The following is a 16,244-nucleotide window of genomic DNA, read 5'->3' on the forward strand; positions in this document are numbered from 1 at the left end:
AAAGACTGGTGAATTGAACTGCCGCAGCGGGGTTCCCTACGAAAGGAGGTGGTGGTGGGGTGGTGGAAATCCCTCCTCGGGAGATTTTTCAGTCCCGCCTTCACAAAGTCCTGACGAGGGATGAGGCAAGTTGGGGTTGCTCCTGATGTGGGTAAGGTGTAGTGGCGGAGGAGAGGTTGTGTTTGGGGACCTCCCAAGGGCTCTGGGAATCCTGTGAGTCTCTGTTTATTTGTGTCCTTCTGAGCCGAGACTGAAAAGCCATGGGTCAGATGAAGGTGATGTGCTTCTGCAGGGGCCCAGATGTCCAAGAGACAAACAGGCATGGGAAGGTGCTGGCCAGACCGGGATCCTATAAGTAGAGGGGGTTCTACAGGTAGCCCATGCCACACATGCAAGGACTGGCAGTAGCAGTGTCCCATAGGGAGAGGACTTGTATCCCTGGCTGCTGAAGAAGAGGGAAGTAGAGTATTGCAGAGGGAAGTGTGTGTGTGAGCAGCAGGCACTCCTGTGCGTTGCTGCACTGTTCCTGGGAGCAGATACTGCCCCAAAAGTGTGGGCATGCCCGTGTGCCGTGTGCGGCACTCCTGAGTGTTTGTGTCTGCATGTCCCCAGCCTCTTAGGGGTGGGAGGGTGTCCGATTCTAGTGTCAGGAGTTTCCCACCCCATTGTTGGGAGTAAGGCAGGATTCTCCAGACACCCTGTGAGCCAGAGCACTAGGGGCCTCTGTTGCTGCCTCCTGGGGTTGTGTGCCCAGGACTGGCACTCCACATGCACAAGCTGCTGCGCAATCCCCAGGCCAAGAAGACTAAGCCAGGAGCACGCAGCAGCCCCTTGCTGCCCAATCCCTCCACCTGTGTGTGTCTAGGGAAAAATAATAGCACTCGCCTGATCATAGAATCATAGAATACTAGGACTGGAAGGGACCTTGAGAGGTCATTGAGTCCAGTCCCCTGCCCCCATGGCAGGACCAAATACCATCTAGACCATCCCTGATAGATGTAAGGGGACTGTTACCCCTTACTAAAACTCTGTGGGAGTTTTTTGGTTTACCAGCTTCAGAAGGGGAAGGGTTCATGAGACTGACAGACCCCAGAGACAATGGAAAGCAGTCAACACTCCAGCTCAGCCTGACTGACAGGTTGTAAGTGGGGATTGTTCTGTCTCTGTCTCTGAACAAACAAGCTGTGTGCAGAAGAGGTCCTGCAAAGACAGAGAGCTAAAAGAGGGGTACAAGAAGAAGTCCTGCAGCGACAGAACCAGACACAGACAGGCCAAGCAGTGCAGACCCTGTGTTGAGCAGCAGACTGGCAGTGCTCAGAAAGCCAAAAGGAACAGAGAAACAACACAAGGAGCTGGAACTGGCCAAGCAGCACAGCCTGCAGCTGGATGTGGTGAGCTACTGGGACCTGCAAAGTGTGGGGAAAGGCTCTGGACTGGGAGAGGGGTCTGGCCACTTAGAGACTGAGGCTGTGTGGTCACTGCCAGTGCAAGCGTGTCCAGCCTGCAGCCCTTGCAGCACATCCAGGGCTTCTAAGGAAGAGACTGTGAACTGTCCTTACACTCTGCAGACTGCTGTGTTGATGTCCCTGTGCTACAGAGCAGGGCTGTGTGTTCTCATTTAACCATTCTCATTGTTTCTTATTCTATTCTCTTTAATCAGTTGATGTTTAATAAATTGTATTTGCTTTGAACCTTATGAAGTGATCACTGGGCCAAGAAGGCCTGCAGTGTAAAGAGAGCACCTCGGAGTGGGGACACCCTAACTCCTGCCCCTAGTGACTACAAGGTCAGGGATTAAGCCCCAGGAAACCTGGGCCCAGCCTTGTTGGGGTTTCAAGGGCTCTGCTACTCAGTGGAGTGGAGGGGGAGCCCTCAGGATCAGGGAGCCGTGGGGTAAAGGAAGTGGGAGCGGGGACTCAGATCCTTTCGCTGGTTCATTTCACCGGGGTGTATAGAAGCCAGGAAAGTTCCCCACAAGAGCGGGACCATTCCCCCGCTTACATAGACATTTATCTAACCTACTCTTAAATATCTCCAGAGATGGGGATTCCACAACCTCCCTGGGCAATTTATTCCAGTGTTTGACCACCCTGACAGTTAGGAACTTTTTCCTAATGTCCAAAATAAACCTCCCTTGCTGCAGTTTAAGCTTTTTGTTCTAGCCTCAGAGGCCAAGATGAACAAGTTTTCTCCATCCTCCTTATGACACCCTTTTAGATACCTGAAAACTACTATCATGTCCCCCCTCAGTCTTCTCTTTTCCAAACTAAACAAACCCAATTCCTTCAGCCTTCCCTTATAGGTCATGTTCTCTAGATCTTTAACCATTCTTGTAGCTCTTCTCTGGACCCTCTGCAATTTCTCCATGTCCTTCTTGAAATGCGGTGCCCAGAACTGGACACAATACTCCAACTGAGGCCTAACCAACACAGAATAGAGAGGAAGAATGATTTCTCGTGTCTTGCTCACAACACACCTGTTAATGCATCCCAGAATCATGTTTGCTTTTTTTGCAACAGCATCACACTGCTGACTCATATTCAGCCTTCCTTGGCTTTTGATGATGCCCCGGGTACCGGTCCAGGCTGAGAATGACCTCCTGACTGGCGGGCATAGTTATAGTGCTGGCCTCGTCCAGCTTCTCCTCCTCCTCACCAGCTGTGATGCGGGGAGGGCAATGATGGGCATTTCCAGCCCTCAGTCTACACCGGAGGGTGTGGAGGGGGGAGGGAGAGGGACTGACCTGCCCCCCTAGGATATGATGGAGCTGTGTGTAGTATGGACAGGCTCTGGAACAGGAACTGAGCTCACTGGCCTTGGCATAGGCCTGCCTTAGCTCCTTCACCTTCATGTACAGCTGCTCCTGGGTGCGCATGTGGCCATAGAAGTTTGAATTCCTGTGTCTGGTGCGGAGAGTCTGTAGTTTATTTCCTCTCCCCAGACCTCAGTGAAGTCCAGGATCTCTGCACCAGATCAGGAAGGCGCATGCCTCTTCTGTCCCCTGGCAGGGTCCTGGGAGCTGGCTACCAGCTCCCTAGGAGCAGAGGAGGGGGCTCAGTGTGAGCAATGGGGTCACTCATGGGGCCAAAACCACTGCTTTGGAAGCTGCTGTGTGGCTCAGGGCTGTCAGGGCCTGCTATGTGCCACACACGGTTCCCCCTGAAGTTGCAGCTTTAAGGGATGCAGGGGAAGGAGGACTACAGAGTTTTGATGAGTGCGGACAGAATGGTCAGTAGGGCACCCGTGGGAAGAGCTGGAGGACACTTCATCTAGTTTCCCAGGCTACATCTACACTACAAGGTTTTTGCACAAAAACTCGTGGAGCATCCACTCCTCAAGCGCGTTTTTGTGCAAGTAATTCTACAGTCAATCGACAGAACAGAGGGCTTTTTGCAGTGTAGGTATTCCTCTTTCTACAAGGTATAACTCCTTTTTGTGCTACAGCTCTTGCACAAAAAGGTGTGTGTGAACGCTCCACAGGGGGGTTTGCGAAAGAATTGGCCTCTAGGAAAAAACAGGTGTGGCCTCTTGGCCACTCTGGCCAAGTTCATCAGGACTCTATAGTTCCTGTCTGCTGGCCTCCCTTAAATCTGCAGGCACCCTGCACAAACCTTGTGGCAGGAAGTTTGCAGGAAGCAGGTGCCTTCACCATGCAGCTCTGCTTCTGCCACAAATAGCCTCCCAGCAAGCTCTCCTGCACCCCTCTGGCCCTTCCAGGGACCAACCACGGGGGCACAGGATTCCCCTAGGGGGACCAAGAGGCATGCCCCCACCTGGAATGGCCCTGAAATCACCACCCTCCTGGAATTGTGGGACGAGGAGGAATCCCTGCAGGTGTTTGGCCCAGGGCCAAACACCGCAATGCAGAGATCTTCTCCTGCATGGCCGTATACCTGGCAGAGCAAGGTGACCCTGCACGGACCATAGAGCAAGCCCTGGGCTAAGGTGAAGGAGCTCCATCAAGGGTACATTAAGGCCAGGAAGCAGAGGGGATGCTCAGGGACAAGATCCCAAACCTGCCCCTACTATGCTGAGCTCCACCAGATCCTTGGGGGGGAGGGAACCCTCTTCCCCCTCCATCGTGGTGGACTCTGGCCTGGAGCAGCCCATACTCAAGTCCCCGGAGCCTGTCCCTTAGGCAGAGGAGACAGAGGGGCATGTCCAGCCCCCGACGGAGGAGGATGAGGATGACCAGGACAGCAGGACCATCACCCTGTCCCTGGAGGCAGCCCCTGCCAGCCTGGACATCTCCCAGGCCTCCTCAGAGTCCTGGGAGGGCTCTTCAGGTATGTTGACGCACGCGCGTGCGCACACACACACACACACACACACACACAGGGCCGTGGTGGTGGGCGCACAGGGGGCAAGGGGCACAGTGTCACACGGGCTGCTAGGTGAGCACATACTGCTGCAGACTGGGCACATGCAACCACGTGCAGTGGGAGGGTGCAGCACATGACCACAGCAGCCATCACCTCCACGTGCCTGGGAGCACTGCTGCCAGCCAGGGCGGGGGAGCACTCAGCTACGAGCAGACTAGCCGCAAGGGCGCAAGCACAACCTCACACACACCCAGGAGTGCTGCACTCAGGCATGCATACACATGTGAGGCAGCAGCCGCTCCCAGCAGCAGCCGCTCCCACAGATAGCCCAGCGAGCCACTGCTGTGTGTGCAGACCTCAGGGTGAGCCAGGCTGCTCATGGCTCCTCTGCCGCCCATGCGGGGATCCACTGTGGCTGAACACTTCCCTTGCCTGCCTGACCATGGTGTGTGTGTCCAGGCAAGGGAAGTGGGGAAAGAGGGCAGCACAGTCTTCTGGTCCCATCGGGGCCCGTGTGAGACAAGGCATGCTGTGCAGGCCACACATGGCCTTGCACATGGGCCATCCTGCGGGCCACAGACAGGGTGGCCACCACTCACAGAGGAGGGCACAGCCACAAGGAATGTGTGTGCAGGGAGGACTGATGGCCCCTCCCTCTAGTGTGTTCTCCACAGCTGGACCAGCCAGGACGGAGGGCCCAGCCACACCACCGCAGTCAGCTGCCAGAGTCCAGGGGAGCCGCAGACGGGCCAGGCCTGGGGAAGAGCTCATGAAGCAACATGTCGGCATCATGTGCGACGTCCATGACACCCTGTTGCACAGGCTCCCAGGAGCATCTCCAGCTCCACAGCAAACAGCAAGAAGGCATAAAGCTGTGGCCTTGCCAAAAAGCACAGGGCAACCACAACAAGCACTACTGAAGCTTTGCTGTCCCTCAAGAGAGGTCTGCAAGCAGGCAGCAGAAACAGAGAAACGGCTGTCCAGAGGGGTCCCTTTAAGTGTGAGTCTCTGCAGGGCTCGGGCAACTGCACTAAAGAGCAACTGGTGACCTAAAGCCCTGCTAGATCCAGTTCCTGGGGGCTTCATATGTGAGAGAGCGTTCAATAGTGTGGACGCTCTCTTGTGCAAAAGCATATTGCTTTTGAGATGCACTTTTGAGGTGCAGACGCGTTTTTGCGTAAGAAGTTTTTGCGGAAGGTCTCTTCCACAAAAAGCTTCTTGCACAAAAACCCTGTAGTGTAGATGTAGCCCCAATGTGTATGTTACACCCATGCTATCATGAGGCTATGAACATCCTCCCCACATCGTTACAGCCATCATCACTATATTGCACTTGGGGAACAAGAAGCTGTCACCCTATTGCAATAACGTTAGTATCTCAATAACATAAGCACTTTTTTTTAATTAAACCAGTGGAGGTGTTGGTTTGAAAACTGGGTGCTTGTTACAGTTGTTGGAATATTACAGAAGGAAGTAATGAATATGTGCTCTTGTTTTACATAAGCAAACTACAAATCTTAAATAGTACGTTTCCTGCTTTTCAGTTAAACTTCCACAGGAAGGACCTTCAGCAAATCTGATTGAAAGTAGAATGCTATTGTATAAGTAATGTGTATAATGATCCGTAGTCCTGATTCAATGAGAAGCAGTCCTGGAAATGTTCTGGAATATAATGAGCTCATCTCCCTTATCAGTAATTAATCAACTAGCTAATTATCTAAACTGATCTCCAGTTTTGCATGCTGCCAGTATCCTGTTCAGAGATCATGATCTTGATATTCTCATTAAGAGAATATCAAGAGGGGATATCACTTCCCCTCTTGATAAATCTCAGGCTACATCTACCCTGTAGGGGGTTTTGCGCAAAAACTTGTGGAGCGTCCACACCTCAAGAGCATTTTTTGTGCAAGTAAATTTTCAGTAAATCAAAAGAACAGAAGGGTTTTTGCAGTGTAGGTATTCCTCTTTTTATGAGGAATAACTCCTTTTTGCGCAAGAGTTCTTGCACAAAAATGTGTGTGTTGACGGGCAACAGGTGGTTTTTGCAGAAAAAGAGCCAATCAAAAAAAGCACAGGTGGTCTGGTGGCTATTCTGTGAATTGGCAATCAGAGGTTTCTTTCAAGAGAGCATCCATGTAGTCTCGACGCTCTCTTGCACAAAAGAACATCATTTTCACGATGCACTTTTGGGCTGCATCTAGACTGGCAAGTTTTTCCGCAAAAGCATGTGCTTTTGCAGAAAAACTTGCCAGCTGTCTAAACTGGCCGCTTTGAATTTGCGCAAGAACACTGACGATCTAATGTAAGATTGTCAGTGTTCTTCCGCAAATACAATGACTCTCCCGTTCGGGAAAAAGCCCTCTTGCGCAAATGCTTTTGCGCAAGAGGGCCAGTGTAGACAGCTGAGAACCGTTTTGTGCAAAAAAGCCCCGAAGGCGAAAATGCTGATCGGGGCTTTCTTGTGCAAAACCGCGTCTAGATTGGCATGGATGCTTTTCCGCAAAAAGTGTTTTTGCACAAAAGCATCCATGCCAATCTATATGCTCTTTTCCACAAATGCTTTTAATGGAAAAACTTTTCCGTTAAAAGCATTTGAGGAAAATCATGCCAGTCTAGACGTAGCCTTGTAGTATGGATGCGCTCTTGCGCAAGAATTTTTTGTGGTAGATCTCTGCCGCAAAAAGCTTCTTGTGCAAGAAACCTGCAGTGTACATGTAGCCTCAGTGTGAATGTAAACCTGTGTTAATGACCTATAAAAACCAGAAGAATGGCCATATTGAGTCAGACCAGTTGTCCATGTAGCCCAGTAACCCATCTTCTGACAATGCCATATATGTCTGAAGGCATGAAGGAAACAGACAATCACTGAGTGATCCAGTCCCTGCTGTCTAGTCCCAGCTTCTGGCAGTCAGGGGCTGGGGATACACAGAGCATGGGGTTGTATCCCTGACCATCTTGACTAGTAGCCATTGATAGATGTACCTTCTATGAATGTATCTAATTTTTTAAATCTCTGTTATAGTTTTGGCCTTCACAACATCCCCTAGTAACAAATTCCACAGGTTGACTGTGCTTTGTGTGAAGTGCTTCTGTGACTCTTTAGTTGTGAAGGAATCAATAATGTTTTTATTCTTTCTCCACACTATTCATGCTTTTCTAGACCTCTAGACTATCCTCTCTTAATTATCTTTTTTCCAGTCTGAAAAGTCCCTATCTTTCTAATCTCCCCTAATATAGAAGTTCTTCCATACCCTTACTATTTTGTTGCCCTTCTCTGTATCTTTTTCCAGTTCCAATATATCTTTTTAAAATGTGGTGACCAGAACTGTATGCAGTATTCAAGAAGTGGGAGTAACACTAATTAATGAAGTGGCATTATGATGTTTACTGTCTTATTATCTGTTCATTTCCTAATGATTCCTAACATTCGGTTAGCATTTTTGACAGCCACCGTACGCTGAGCAGATGTTTTCCCACTAGAACTTTCTCTTGTGTACTATAGTGATCCAACCATCAATTAACTTGAATCATTTCAGACTTAAATTTTCATTCATACAATGCTCAAAGGGTTTGCTTTTGATCTGGAGTGCAATACTCCCTGTGTGCAAAGTGACAGATTGCTGCTATCCTAGAAGTCTGGTGTGAGATCCTGCCTTCTCTTTATCTTTATTTTTGGGGGATTGTTTTTTTAGATGATTTGACAGTTGGTTTAAACAGACAAATTAACATTAGACTGTGAAAGAAGACTAGTGATGAGGAAATAAAGTTAACTTCTCTGAAAGAAATCCAGACCTATACAGGCAGTCCCCGAGTTACGCGGATCCGACTTATGTCGGATCTGCACTTACGAACGGGGCTTTCTCGCCCCGGAGCTCACAGGCAGCGGGACCGCCCAGAGCGCAGCGGTCCCGCCACCTCGACCTCCGGGACGAGAAAAGCTGCTCCGGGTGCCCCTGGTCTGCTGGGGACCATCTGCTGCGGCTTTGCTCCCGGTGTCCCTGGTCTGCTGGAGACGGTCCCCAGCAGACCAGAGGCACCGGGAGCAAAGCGGCAGCGGTGGCGGAGTCCCGTGCCTCTGAGGCTTTGCCAGAGCAAAGCCTCAGAGGCGCGGCACCCCGCCGCTGCTGCTACTTTGCTCCCGGTGCCTCTGGTCTGCTGGGGACCGTCTCCAGCAGACCAGGGACACCCGGAGCAAAGCCAGGGAGGCGGAGGGGTCCCGCGCCTCTGAGGCTTTGCTGTGGCAAAGCCGGGGAGGCGCGGGACTCCACCGCCGCTGCCGCTTTGCTCCCGGTGCCTCTGGTCTGCTGGGGACCATCTCCAGCAGACCATGGACACCTGGAGCAAAGCCTCAGAGGCGCGGCACCCCGCCGCCGCTGTGGCTTTGCTCCCCGTGTCCCTGGTCTGCTGGGGGGGGGGGGCGCAGCTAGTGCCCCCCCCCCCCCGGCAGACTAGGGAGACGTGGAGCAAAGCCCCGGGCCTGTGGTAGAGCAGGTGGGACGCTGCCGGTTGGTCCCGCAGCACCGCTCCTTGGTGCTACTGGACCAACCCGGCAGCACCCCAGCTGCTCTGCCCCAGGCGTCCCCAAGTCAGCCGCTGCTGAAACTGACCAGTGGCTGACTACAGGAAGCTCCTGCCCCGGGCTTCCTGGAATCAGCCGCTGATCAGTTTCAGCAGCAGCTGACTTGGGGATGCCTGGGGTTCTTAAGTTGAATCTGTATGTAAGTAGGAACTGGCGTCCAGATTCAGCCACTGTTGAAACTGATCAGTTTCAGCAGCGGCTGAATCTGGACACCAGTTCCAACTTACATACAGATTCAACTTAGGGACTGTAGGTTTGTTCTTATCTTGTACATAACCCGGGGACTGCCTGTATTGTATATGTAGTCAAAATAACACTTAAATGAAAGATGTTACAGAGAATTGCTTCATCTTTATAAACATATAAGAGTAGCAAAAAAAGACACTGATGAGCTCTTTTTCTTAGAATTTATTTATTATTTTGTGTTACTGTTGCACTGTATGGTTTTGGAGCTAGCCACCATATTTATTCGTGCTAAATGAGAGAACAATTAAACATTCCTTTTTTTAGTGATAGCTGAATCAATAGCAGCCACCCCAATTCAAGGTCCATCTTGGGAGGCCTGACAGGAACTAATTCAGATTTTCCTGGGACTGGTTGAAAATTTAGGCAAAGTCACTGATTGAGGAAGCTGTGTGTGTCTGTGTTTATCAGTAGTAGAAGGGGAAAAGAAAGCCAGTGAAGCAGATGGCAGCTTGACCTTGAGAAGGAACCGAGACAGAGCTCCTTGGCGTACAAGACAGGCTGGAAACTAGGTTTGGACTTCTGGTTGCTTGCTGCTGTTTGCTTCCCCGATGTTCAGGGAAACAAAGCTTTGTGGACAGTCTTTGTAAGTGAAGTAAGTCAGTTTGACAAGGCCCTATATGTTAGCCAACTCCTAAGGTCAAGAGGCAACATTACGATAGGACCCAGAAGCCCTAAGTTTATGATCTCACTGTACAGAAACACAATAAATGACTGTTCTTTTCCCATGGGAATCTAATCTAAATAGACTAAAGGATAAAAGGAGTATTTGTTTTTCTTATTTTATACATGGAAAACTGAGACACAGATGTATGAAGTGACTTGCTCATGGTCTCACAGGAAACGCATGTCAGGGCAATGATTTGAACTTGATCTTCTGAACCCTAATCTAACACCTATCCCAGTCCTCTCTTTGCTTCTACTCCAGATAAGCTTCTTTGTTTGTATATTGCTTATGGCAGTGGACCCTGATTACTATGAGAACTCTGAGTGCAACCCACATAAATAATAATAAGAATGAGGAGTGCATGTTAATTGGACATTTTCATGCTACATATTGCATTATCACATGCACGCATCTTTGATCCAAAGCTACAATAATTGTTGGTAAAAAAGGAATAATCGTTTAATTAGGAAATGATTCTTTTCTATTGCGATCACCATTCTTGCTCTGATTTGCTGTGAAAAGAGAAGAAATTGCAGAATCATTTGAGCAGAGAAAGAAATGTGTTGTCAGAGCAAAAAAAGAGCTGCACATGTGGGGAAGCATAAGTTCATTTTTATTCTGTATTCTGTCCTCCTCTCTTTGAAACACTCATTAAAAAAAGTTCATAAGAAATAACTGGGTTTTCTTTCCAGACATATTTTTCAAAAATGCAGTTTACATACTGTAACTACTACCTCATTCATTACTGCAATATCATACTTGTTTATGCAAGTAATTTTATGGGTTAACACTTCATTTTATGGCATGTTAGTTAATGTTCAATGGCAAATGAGATTTTGGTGATAGTACAGTGCACTTAATTGTTGTACATGCTTCCTTTTTATGTGTTTTATGCTTCTGTTTATACTCCTACATATTTGTCTGTCTTGTCTATTTAGTGCTTGACTACATAGGGAAGTTTTACCAGGTACACTGGCATAATTTATAGCAGGGTCAGGCCAGAGGGCTACTGCAGAGGGGGAGGAAGGCAGCCCAAAAAGGATAAAAGACTTGCTAAATAGAATCAGAGGATGGCAGGACAATGAGAAACATTGATAGGGAATTGGCCCAGGCAGTTTGGGACCAGCTGACTCCACTGCTGGCTTGCATTTAAAAGGCTCCCCATTGGAAGGGGAGAGTGAGGGTATGTCTACACTACCCTCCTAGTTCGAACTAGTGGGGTAATGTAGGCATACCGCACTTGCAAATGAAGCCCGGGATTTGAATTTCCCGGGCTTCATTTGCATAAGCGGGGCTCCGCCATTTTTAAATCCCCGCTCGTTCGAACCCTGTGCCGCGCGGCTACACGCGGCACGAACTAGGTAGTTCAAACTAGGCTTCCTAGTTCGAACTACCGTTACTCCTCGTGGAATGAGGAGTAACGGTAGTTCGAACTAGGAAGCCTAGTTTGAACTACCTAGTTCGTGCCGCGTGTAGCCGCGCGGCACAGGGTTCGAACGAGCGGGGATTTAAAAATGGCGGAGCCCCGCTTATGCAAATGAAGCCCGGGAAATTCAAATCCCGGGCTTCATTTGCAAGTGCGGTATGCCTACATTACCCTCCTAGTTCGAACTAGGAGGGTAGTGTAGACAAACCCTGAGAGATGGGAGGAGAGGTAAAGGAAGGAGAGAGAGCAAGAGCTGGAGAGTGAGCCATAACAGCTTTAGAGCAGAAACAGCAGGCGAGGGAGTCCCAGAAGGAGTGGCTGGGCTCTCTACCCCAGAAGCCAGATGCGGCCCCCAGCTTCCCTGGATCTGGCTCCCGAGGCTTAGCACTAGGGATCCCGGTGCACAAAATCTTCTAGCCTGTGTCCCCTGAGGCTCTGGTGTGCAAGGGGAACATGGGGAGTGTCTTTCTCCTTTTCAGTCAGGGGCTTCTTGCTTTGCTTCTCACTTGTGTGTGTCCCCGACCCAAAAAAGGACCCCACCCAGGTCTAGTGTTATAAATCTTAAATAGGTTTTACTGCAGTATCCCTCTAAGCTGTGGGGAGCCAAGCTTTTCAGGTGATTAATCAGCCCCGCCCAGACAGAGGCTCAGGGCTCCCTGCAAGGAGCTGACTGACTGGGCGGGGCTGATGGATCACCTGTGAATCTGGGTTGCCCCGCAGCTTAGAGGGAACACTGTTTTACTGAACAGTAAATTTAGGGGGAAAGTGGGGTCAGTGATTTCTTTTGATTTGAAGGCCTAGAAATTACATGAGGAAAATGTCACAGTATATAGAGCCTCACACCAGTGCACAAGACCTAGGCAACACCTAGGCGAATTTTGAGCCTCAGATGATGCATATTAGAGGTCTGCAGAAGGTCTGGGATCCACTACTGTAATAATGGGAGCAGTATACAAAAATAGTCCAGCACAGGGCTCCAGTGGATAGGCCTTGTAAAGGCTCTGCATGTAGGAGGGAATCTCATACCACATTCATATCTTTATTTGCTCTCCCATGTCGCCCAAATCTTCCTGAATTGCCATGGGCAGAGGAGCAGAGAGACTGCATGGTGGCACGACGCGGGTGAGGGCAAGATTTCCCAAGGCAGTGGGCAGGTGCCATGCTGTTAAATGCACGCTGCTGTTCTCCTCTTCTTCCTGACTCTGGTGCTAGAGAACAGTTGGATAGAAGGGACAGTGCCTTGGGCAGAAGGGGCAGAGCCTTTAAATAGCAGGACTTGAAAGGGCTCATGCTTCCCATGTGGCTCCCAGGCCTCATGTTAGTGGGGGACAGGAGCTGCCAACTCTTTCAATTCCTGCTATTTAAAGGGGCTTGCTGTCCCATTGTTGCTGCCAGGGATGCTAGAGCCTTGTTCCCTCTAAGATTTTCCATCCTTGGACGAATTGAATTTTCTTTGGGGCAGGTTGACATTTCTTATGCTCAACACCAGTATTGAGATTGTGTGTGGATCTGTCATCAATTTAAGTAGTCCATAGATGTGGAAGAAAATATATTAAAACAAGGGATAATTAACAAGGAGCAATGCTTATGATTATTTAATATGAAAGCAAATTAAAAGAAAATGAACATTACCCAGGGCTGAGGAAGTGGACTGTGCCCAGGAAAGCTCATGATATTATTTATATATTTTTGTTAGTCTCTAAGGGTATGTCTACACTACAAAGTTAGTTCGAACTAACAAATGTTCGAACTAACTTTCATAGGCGCTACACTAGCGCTCCGTTAGTTTGAATTTAATTCGAACTAATGGAGTGCTTAGTTCGAACTAGGTAATCCTCATTCCACGAGGATTAAGCCTAGTTCGAACTAGCTAGTTCGAATTAAGGGGTGTGCCTTAAAGAGGCACGGGCTGGCTACGGTGCCCGTGCCGGGTGCAAGCCTGCCAGCACCCAGCCAGCAGACCCTGCACCTGGCACGGATCGAGCCAGCCACCCGATGCCCTCCAGCCCTCCCCGTCTTCCCGGGACCAGGCTGGCAGCTCCCGGGAGCTTGTCCGGGACCGCAAGAGGTGGGCACCTGCCTGGGCTAGTGCGGACATCGTGGACCTTGTCCACAATCTCCGCACTAGGCACAGGAAAGTGGCTAGCTTGGGCAGGTGTGCAAGAGAATCAAGGGGGTCCACTGAGACCCCCGACCCTGAGCCCTGAGCTTACAATGGCCGTCCTGGGTCAGACCAAAGGTCCATCTAGCCCAGTAGCCTGTCTGCCTACTGCGGCCAACCCTAGGGACCCTGGAGGGGATGGACCGAAGACAGTGACCAAGCCATTTGTCTCATGCCATCCCTCTCCAGCCTTCCACAAACCTTGGGCAGGGACACCACTCCTACCCCCTGGCTAATAGCACTCCATGGACCCAACGTCCATGACTTGATCTCACTTCCCTTTAAACTCTGTTCTAGTTGTAGCCTTCACAGCCTCCTGCAGCAAGGAGTTCCACAGGTTGACTCTTTGCTTTGTGAAGAACAACTTTCTGTTACTAGTTTGAAGCCTGCTACCCATTCCTTTCCTTTGGTGTCCTCTAGTCCTTCTTTATGGGAACTAATGAAGAACTTTTCTGTATGCACCCTCTCCACCCAACTCCTGCTTTTAGAGACCTCTATCCTGTCCCCCCTCCGTCTCCTCTTTTCTAAGCTGAAAAGTCCCAGTCTCTTTAGCCTCTCTTCATATGGGACCTGTTCCCAACCCCTGATCATTGTAGATGCCCTCCCCTCTCCCAGCCTCTCTCTTCCCCTCTCCCACCTCCTTTTCCCAGTCTCCCTGAGTTTTGTCCAATAAAGACAGATTCCATTTTTGAACACAATTGTCCTTTATTTTGTACATCAAGAAAAGGGGCTAGGGAAGGGTAAGTGGAAGGAGGTGAGGGAGGAATGGGGCACGAGCCCCCGATGGGGAGGACTGGGCTGGCTCTGCGGGCTTCTGGGGGTGGAAGCTCTCCTGCAGCCCCCCAATTGCCGCCTCTCCCCAGATGGCAGCCTGCGGCAAGTGCAGCCGGGCTGATGGCCGAGTGCTGTGATGTGCCCAGTGTGGGCACTCAGGGCACTCCAAGCCAGGACTGCTTTGCAAGCAGGGCACCCCTGAGAACTGTCTGTCCGGGGTGGGGGTCGGGACCCTTTAAGCACAGCCCTCGGCTAGCCTGAGACAGCATCTCCACGCTCTGAGTCCTCCTCTGATGCCCTTCCATCCTTAACCCCGCTTCAGGCCATCCTTAACCCCACTTCAGGGTCCACTTAATGTGGACGCGCTAGTTCGAATTAGCAAAACGCTAATTCGAACTAGTTTTTAGTTCTAGATGCGTTAGTTCGAGTTAGCTTAGTTCGAATTAACTAATTTGAACTAAGTTAGTTCGAATTAGCGCTGTAGTGTAGACATACCCTCAGGTGCTACAAGACCATTGTTGTTTTTTAAGTTTTTTTAGTTAGACTAACAGGGCTACCCCTCTGAGACCGTGCAGTGAATGTATCATCAGCCTTTCTAACAGACAGATGCATGTTTCAAAGAGCTTGTAAGGAAGGTTTCATCCTACAAAACAGCATCACTTGTTACTTCTGACTCATAAGAGCCAGAACTCTACCACATAGCAAAGACCTGGCCTTAATGTAATACAATTTACCATGTATTAATTAGTAACACAGGATTTTAAAAACAAATCATATTAAGATCAGAGTTTTAGATACCTGCAACAGATAAAACAATTCTGTTAAAATAAACTTTTTCTTTATCTTAAGCTATTAATACCTCTTTAAACTTTGCTTGAAATGTCATCATGCAAATGTGGCATAGGCACACACAGCGGGGACGTGTAACACAGGGGATCCCAGACCCCCCAAGGGAGGACTAGGGGAGAAGCAGGAAGGGGGGAGGCTGCTGCATTGTTAGCATTTCTTAGGTCAGGGGAGGATTTGAGAAAGAGGCAGGAAAGTTGAGCCGATCTGGGAGGCCTGTAACTTACCCAGCTTTTCCCACATGTTTAGTTGCAGGCAATGAAGCAAAGGTCCCTCCTTTCCTTCAGCAGCAGCTTCAGCACGATCTGGGTCACATAATCCCCTGTGACCCAGACCCACCAGGAGGTAGGGAAGGGGAAGGACCGCAGTAGAGGCTGGAGCTAGTACAGCAGGCAGCTGCTGCTGCTTCTGCTCCTCTACCACGAGGAAGTGAATGTCTGCCCCCCTCTTTCCCAGCCTGAGCTCCGTGCTAGTGTGGAGCTCTGAACCTCTGTGTGGGCTTAGAAAAGGGCTGGGTGGCCATGCCGGCATGCAGCTCACAGGAAGCCCTGTGCTAGAGCCCTTTCAACTGCTTCTATTTAAAGGGCTCATAAGAATCCTTGCAATAGAGAGTTGAAAAGGCTCCCTGCTCCACTGATAGCATTGCCTGGGAGCTGGACACATGGGAGCCCTTGCAATAGAGAGTTAAAAGGGCTCACGGGGCTCTGGCTCCCAGATAATGCACTGGGGGCAGAGCCTGCAACAGCAATGCAGGCAGGATCAAAGCCCTAGGCTGGCTGGATGCAGCCCACTGAGAGGCTTTTGCCCACCCCTGTCCTAGAGTCATTCAAAATAATTACTTCCCAGTGCTTCCTGCGGCTCTAAATCAAGGTAGCACATCCATGTTAGGGGAGTCTGCCTCCGACTAATTTCGAGGCTTCCCTGTAGTGTGGACACGCTATTTTGAAATAGTTATTCTGGGAGTTATTATTTTGAAATAATTTATTTTGAAATTATTTCCTAATGTAGAAATGCCCTTGGTGGCTTTGTCCTGTCCTCTAATCTCAGTTGATGCCCAACAGACTATCTCTACCAATTCAGTGTAACAGAGTTTTGTTGTATGTTGTTTTCATCACAGAATAGTTTTCTTTCTGTGCTCCCTTATCTCTTGTACTTCAGAAGTTTTATCCCTTGTCAATGTTTTCCCTAACAGTTTAATAGATGTATTTTATTGTTCTTAATGTTTT

General features: G+C 49.6%; 1 protein-coding gene across 5 annotated transcripts in view; it reads left to right on the forward strand.

Annotated features, from left to right (window-relative positions):
* Positions 1–16,244, forward strand: part of GALNT18 (polypeptide N-acetylgalactosaminyltransferase 18) — a 699,281-nt gene that overhangs the window by 422,452 nt on the left and 260,585 nt on the right. The gene's annotated exons all lie outside the window — the stretch shown is intronic.

The sequence above is a fragment of the Pelodiscus sinensis genome, chromosome 5 (genome assembly GCF_052426305.1).
Source record: "Pelodiscus sinensis isolate ZL-2025 chromosome 5, ASM5242630v1, whole genome shotgun sequence".
NCBI lineage: Eukaryota > Metazoa > Chordata > Testudines > Trionychidae > Pelodiscus > Pelodiscus sinensis.